Consider the following 6,846-nt stretch of genomic DNA (forward strand, 5'->3'; position numbering starts at 1 on the left):
TCATTCATGGTATTTTCATGATCCCAGATTCTGATAAACCTTTATTCTGTGAGTATTCTATTCCATAAATATCCCAGCTTGGTACACAGAAAATAAGTGAACAATTAACACAGAAAATAAGTGAGCTAGTCCATCTGTACAAATTTGATGTATTTTCTTTTCATTCAGTAACATGCAAAACAATTTTTGCTTAGTATTTGTTTCAGCTGCCATGAAAAAAACAACAACTTTGTATCCACTGAAATGCTAGTTCAATTTCTTACCAAAATTATTCCCCAGTGGAATGTCACAAAATGTACATCTCCTACAATAACAAGTCAAGGAAAATTACTTTTTTTCTTCCATTTGCAAAAGCACACAAGTGTCACAAAAATCTTTGCTGCTTCAGATCTCTGGTGTCTTGTACATTAATAGCAATAGGTAATAAACCTAAATCACTTAAAAATGGAAGTAAGTTCTTTTGTCGTCAAACTGCTTGTAATTCTTTTTAAGACCTCTCCTTCCCCAGAAAGAGAGCTCTAGAATAGTGTCCAATTGTTATCAATTACATGTCAGCATTTTTAGATGCGTAATCTCTGAATCTCTCCATGTCCTCTGTGTTCTTTGAGGCATTGTTAGTATTCAGCTGCTAAAACAAAAGCAGTTAATGTCTTCTGTAAAAACCATTTCCCTTAACTAGCAGGGAGGTATGTTGGAACTCCCAGCCCTCCATGTAATAAGTCTTTATTTTTTTTAGATTGTTTATGTGGCTGACTATACAAATCCTCAAGAGATTCTGCTGAAAAGAAAGTGTCAAAATTTCATTTTCCTTTGGCTCAGAGGCTTTTTTCTTGGCTAGAAAAGAATTTGAGTCATACTTACTGTAACATTTTATTTAGCAAATGCATTCTTTAAATTCTGTCCCACTGACTCCTTTACCATTAGGTATACTTTTGAAATTTCACTTGCTTTCTTAACAAACTGATGTCACAAATTAGCAAAAGAACAACAAACATGCAATAAAATATATTTAACTAGAAATATCTCTTCTAATTAGTGGCACCATTAATTACAATTATGTCAGTATACTTAGGGTATGTCTACACTGCAAAGAAGTTAGCCTGTGCCAGCCAACTCAGGCTTGCGGGGCACTTGGTGCCTGGCCGTTTCATTGCTGTATAGACTTTCGGGCACGGAGACTGAGCTCTGGGACTTTCCCACTCCATAAATTCTCTATAATCCTGTTTTGATAGTTTCAGATAATTAAGGTTTGGTTAAGCAAGGTTGTACTGTATAATTCTAGTGTGGGAATATTCCTGTTTCACTTAAAGGGACTTTGACCTTGTATATTTAAATTTTATTTATATTTATTCATAACTTTAGAATCATAGACCCTGTCTACCAAATTAGGCATAGGGCATGTTCTACATTCCATAGGCTTGTACAATGACAAAATACAGCTCTAATTAAATTGCATATCACCATTTTTTAGCTAGTGAAGTTCTGGCTTGGAAGAATATCTTTTGATAAATATGGCCTCTGAAGTAAACTGCAGTGCTGTATTTTCTTTGCCTGGGTAACTAGGTTTTGTTTTCTGTATAAAATAGCCGAACATGTCAGAATTGGCTCTTAATTTTCACAAAACCTATGGAAGTGTGATTATTTTTTTCCCAAGTGTTCTAAATGCAGTGGTTAAACATTATGGGGAGATCACTAAAATAACTTGATTCCTGAACGAACCTGATTTGAATAGAGATGGGTCGACAAGATGGTGGTTCTATTTGGTTCTGGACTATTCGTAATATTCAGATTTGGATGTGAGACAGAATTAGGAGTGGTTTGGATTCAATGGCACTGAAATATTCTGAGACTTCCACCATGAATGGAGATCTTGTGACTGAATTTTGAGTTTTCAATTAGATTTATGATAAAATTACATTTTTGAGTAAAATAGATCCCTCCCCCCAAATTTACAAGTTTTAGAACTGTTGTTCAAAAAGTTTGGTCCGCATTTAAAAAAAAAAATTCCTGAAAAATCTTGTAACTTTTTTGTTGTTACTAGCACTGCTTGGGACCTCGGCTGTCCTTGTGTGATTTCCATCATCTGAGGCAAAATCATGCCAGAATCTGTCCTTGTGAGATTTCAACTACATCTGAATCACAACCTGAAATGTGCTTGGGATTTAAATTCAACCTGGAACCAAAACTGCAGAGGAAGGCTTAGATCTGGGAAAGTGAATATGAACTTTGTCAGTTGGCAAAGGTTGTTTTCATGGCTCTGAAATTTGGATCAACTGTTGATATGAAAGTAAGTTCCTAGTGGTGATACGCTAGTCAGCTAATGCATTGGTCTTGTCCCCTCGGTCTGATAACTATATGAGGTTAAGGATAGGGGGGATGCAGTTATAAGCAGAGAGAGAGTTCCTTCTCCTTTGCTTTTTCCTGGCTTGGGTGATCATTGTTCATCCAGGGCTCCCTCTCTGCATATTCTGCCTGTCTCATGGAGTGAGCACTTCTCAGGCAGGAGAATGTGGGGTGGGAACTGGCTCACAAGTTTATTGGGGCTTTCAGATTTCCTACCTACTAGGTAGAGTATTAGCAGCATCTTTGGGAGAAGAGGCTTCCCCACCCCAATCAGTTTCATGAACATGTCCTGTCACCTGCTCCTCCTTCTCTCATGGGGAGAGAGGAAGAAGACCTCATTGTGAAGGCTGCAAAGGAGGAACAAGGGACAGGAGAGAAGACATCCTTATTTCCCTATAGACACTGCCCCTCACCATCTCCTCTAGACTCCAGTGGGAGGAAAGCCTGGGACAACCAACCTTGTCAGCTCTCTTTCCTCCATGACACTCCATTGTGGGCGGAGGGAGTGGGGAAGCGAATGCAGGGTCAGATGAGAGTAGTGAGGGATGGAAGAATGGGAATGGAAAAGGGTGACAGGCAAATTTAGAGAGTGGTGGAGGTGGGGGGGTTATTTAGTGAATGAAAGGTGGGATTGAAACAGTTAAACAGTGAGATTGAAAATCTGATTCTAAGGGAAGTGATGGTGAGTGGGAAAAGAATTGCAGAATAAAGAGAAAAAGGTGGAGAAACTGAAGGAAATGAAGGGAAGAGCTGAACGCTTGACCCCTAGTAAGATAATTTTTGGTTTTGTATAAAAGTGTGGTGCCAAAATATTGCAATAGAATTCCCATTAATGTTTGCTCCAGAGGTCAGGGTCCATGTTTGGATCGAATGTTGATGCTTGAGAGACCTCATTTTAGGTGTATTTAGGAAAACATGAGTATTCTTATAGATAGAAAGCACATTGTTTTTATTATGCAGGCTTCCTGGTTTGGGGTCAATATGTTAATAGGACCTAACATGCCTCTGACAAGTTGGTCAAATATTAAATTTGTTTGGTTTTCATAAAATATTCTGAACTATTTTGAGTTCTTCAAAAGTGTAGGAGATTGCATCAGGGATTTCACCATTTTCCTGTGGGAAGGGTCCTTAGACCTTCCATTTTATTCGTGGTGTTTACATCAATGCAGATTCTCATCCTGGTCAAATCTAAATCCTGCCATTTATAGGAGTGATGGTTGGGAGCATCAGGGATGTGCCTCCTATCAACCCCAGCTTCAAATTAGGGCTGTCAAGCAATTAAAAAAACTAATCGGGATTAATTGCAGTTTTAATTGCTCTGTTAATAACAGAATACTGTTTATTTAAATATTTTGGATGTTTTTTACATTTTCAGATATATTGATTACAATACAGAATACCAAGTGTACAGTGCTCACTTTGTATTATTACAAATATTTGCACTATTAAAAACGTAAACAAAAAAGAGTATTTCAGGTCACCTCATAAATATTGTAGTGCAATCTCTTTATCGTGAAAGTGCAACTTACAAATTTGGTTGTCTTTTTTTTTTTTTGGTTTTGGGGTTGTTTTTTTTTCTTTTTTCTTTTAAACATAACTGCACTCAAAAATAAAACAATGTAAAACTTTAGAGTGTTTCTCAAACTTTTTGTGCTGGTGACCCCATTTGGACTTAAAAAAAAATTGTCATTCCCCTACCTTCAGCCCTGCAGGGCTCTGGCCTTCAGCCCCCCTCAGGGTATGGGGTTCTGGCCTTCAGCCCCCACTGCAGCCTCTGGAGCTGGGGCTCCAGCCCCCTGCTGCCTCTGGAGTGCAATTAATGCATTAAATAATTAATGTGTTAATTGTGCTGTGAATTAATCCTTAATTGACAGCCCTAGTTCAAAGTGAAAGGTCATGGGGACTTATCAGTTGGAAGTGATGGAGGAGTAAGACCTGAGTGTAGGGTTGCCAACCCTTCAGGATTGTCCTGGAATCTCCAGGAATTAAAGATTAATCTTTAATTAAAGATAATGTCATGTCATGAAACCTCCGGAAATTCATCCAACCAAAGTTGGCAACCCTACCTGGGTGGATTGGTTGATGACTATGAGCTGCCAATGGGATGCAGCTGTGAAAAAAGGTAATTCAATCCTAGGATGTTTCAGGCGAGGTATTTCCGATAGAGAAAAGGAAGTGTTATTACTATTGTACAAGGTACTGGCGAGACCTCATCTGTAATACTGGGTGCAATTCTGATCTCCCAGGTTTAACAAAGATGAATTCAAACTGGAACAGGTTCAGAGAAGGGCTGCTAGGATGATCAGAGGAAGGGAGAAACTGCCTTACAAAAGGAGGTAAGGATCTTGGCTTATGTAGCCGAACAAACCGAAGGCTGAGCAATGGTATGATTGCTCTCAATAAGTACATCTCAGGCATAAACATCAGGGAGAGAGAGGAGCTATTTAAGTTAAGGGCCAGTGACACTACATGAACAAATGGATATAAACTGGCTATCAACAAGTTTAGGTTTGAAGTTTGATGGTTAGAAACTATCTGAGAAGTGAAGTTCTGGAACAGCTTCCAAGGGGAGCAGTGAAGGCAAAAAAACTAAGGCCCTGTGTACACTACAGTGTTTTGTCGGCAACTGGCAGCTTTTGGCAGCAAAACAGGGGAGGTGTGCACACTGCAATGCCACTTTTGGTCCCAAAACTGCCCTGGTGTGGCGACAAAATCAAACCACGTTGACAAGAGGGATAAAGCTTTTTGTGGCAAACTTAAAGCTACAAAGCAACAGCATAGATGCTGCCATTCATTATATTGCCAGAACTGGCCTCCTTCAGTATCCCACAATGCCTGCCAATACTGCTCTGCTCACTGTTTTGAACTCTGCTACCTTACATTGCTGCTGCATAGGCATGTGCCCCTCCCCTTGCAAAGCTCCAGGAGGGTCTGACAGCTGAGTGTGCAACTCAACTCTGGCAGCAAAGAGCAAATCACTAAGTGGAATGTTGCTCTCTTTTACACAGAGGCAGGCAGGAAGGGGTGGGTGTGTGTGTGTGAGAGAGAGAGAGAGACTGCTGTGCTGTGCTGAGCCAGGGCGAGAGGCGGGGGCTGATGTCAGGGTTGTTCCCCATACCCCAGCTCAGGATAGGTTGCTTTCTGCGGCTGTCCGAATTTAGAGACTGCATGCTGACATGCTCACTCTCCTCCAACACATACACTCTCACATACGCATTCTACCCCCATTCTTACACACTCCCCCAACACATACTTTATCTCGTTCCCCCCCCCAGCCACTCCCTGTCACACACTCTCCTCCCCGCCACCCACTTCAGTTGAAAAAGCGGCTGGCAATCTAATAGGATGCCCATGGAACGATGGAATTAAGAAACCTGCATTGTGTGGTGTTGTACCTGCCCCATGAAGCATTGCAAACCTTTCCCAAAGCACCCTGCAGTCAGTTGCATAGTGGGATAGCTACCCACAATGCACTGATCACTGTGTCGATGCAAGAGCTGCTAGTGTGGATGCGCTCTGCCAATGCAAGAAGCATAGTGTGGACATACAACAGTTTAGTTAGTTTTGTCAACAAAACCCTGTAGTCTGCACATTGCCTAATTTGTTCCCAGACTGAGCTTGATTAAGTAGGGCTGTCAAGGGATTAAAAAAATTAGTCGCGATTAATCACAGTTTTGATCACACTGGATAAAAAGACAGTTAAATGTAGCTATTGCAAGGCTAAATTCCAATACCATCGAATTACTTCAAGTCTGCAGTACCACCTACATGCTAAACATGCTTTCGCCTCCAATTCCTGTGCTACAGATAACCCATCAACAGAAAATGAATCCTGCCATCCATGACAGTATGCTTACAGAGTTTCAAGATCGTTACAAGCCCATGATTCAAACAAAGTACAACAGCTTAACCAATGCTATTTGCAAAGTGGATAGCTATGGAATACAGACCACTCAACATTGCAAGCGACAGAGGGCCAAGAGGTGTTATTCAAATTCTACTTCCAATCAGTCATATACCTTTCCCTGTCAAAGAACTATTGCATCATGAATACATGACCTATATCACAATGAAAAGACTACAAAGTTGAAGCTTCTGCAAAATGCACTAGCTGTTGCTTTGACTAGTGATCACTGGACATTCTTGAGCAATCATAGCTGTCTTGGAGTCACAGCATAACTGATTGATGCTGCATGGAAACTGCAATTGTTTGCTTCAACAGTAACAGGTGCTGAAGAGAGACATTATGCCGAAATATGTGTAAAGCATTTCTTGGATGTTGCAAAAGAACGGAATATTCAAGAAAAGGTAATTGTGTGATCAAAATTGTGATTAATCGTGATTAATTTGTTTTGAGTTAATCGCTGAGTTAACTGTGATTAATTTACAGCCCTACTTTAAACTTAATTTAATTTACAGCCCTACTTCTGGCAAGCTAGGGCTCTCCTCAGGAACAGGAACTCCTTTCAGAAACTTTTCTTTGTTCATGTTCTCATGAATTTT

At 40.2% G+C, this 6,846-nt stretch overlaps 1 long non-coding RNA gene across 1 annotated transcript; it reads left to right on the forward strand.

Moving 5' to 3' along the window:
• Positions 1 to 2,047: 2,047 nt before the first annotated feature.
• On the forward strand, positions 2,048 to 6,578 carry LOC144266390 (uncharacterized). Its single transcript, XR_013346479.1, has 3 exons — positions 2,048 to 2,287; positions 4,590 to 4,679; positions 6,151 to 6,578. It is a non-coding gene; the product is annotated as an uncharacterized LOC144266390 (long non-coding RNA).
• Positions 6,579 to 6,846: the final 268 nt, after the last annotated feature.

The sequence above is a fragment of the Eretmochelys imbricata genome, chromosome 1 (assembly GCF_965152235.1).
Source record: "Eretmochelys imbricata isolate rEreImb1 chromosome 1, rEreImb1.hap1, whole genome shotgun sequence".
NCBI classification, from domain to species: Eukaryota; Metazoa; Chordata; order Testudines; family Cheloniidae; genus Eretmochelys; species Eretmochelys imbricata.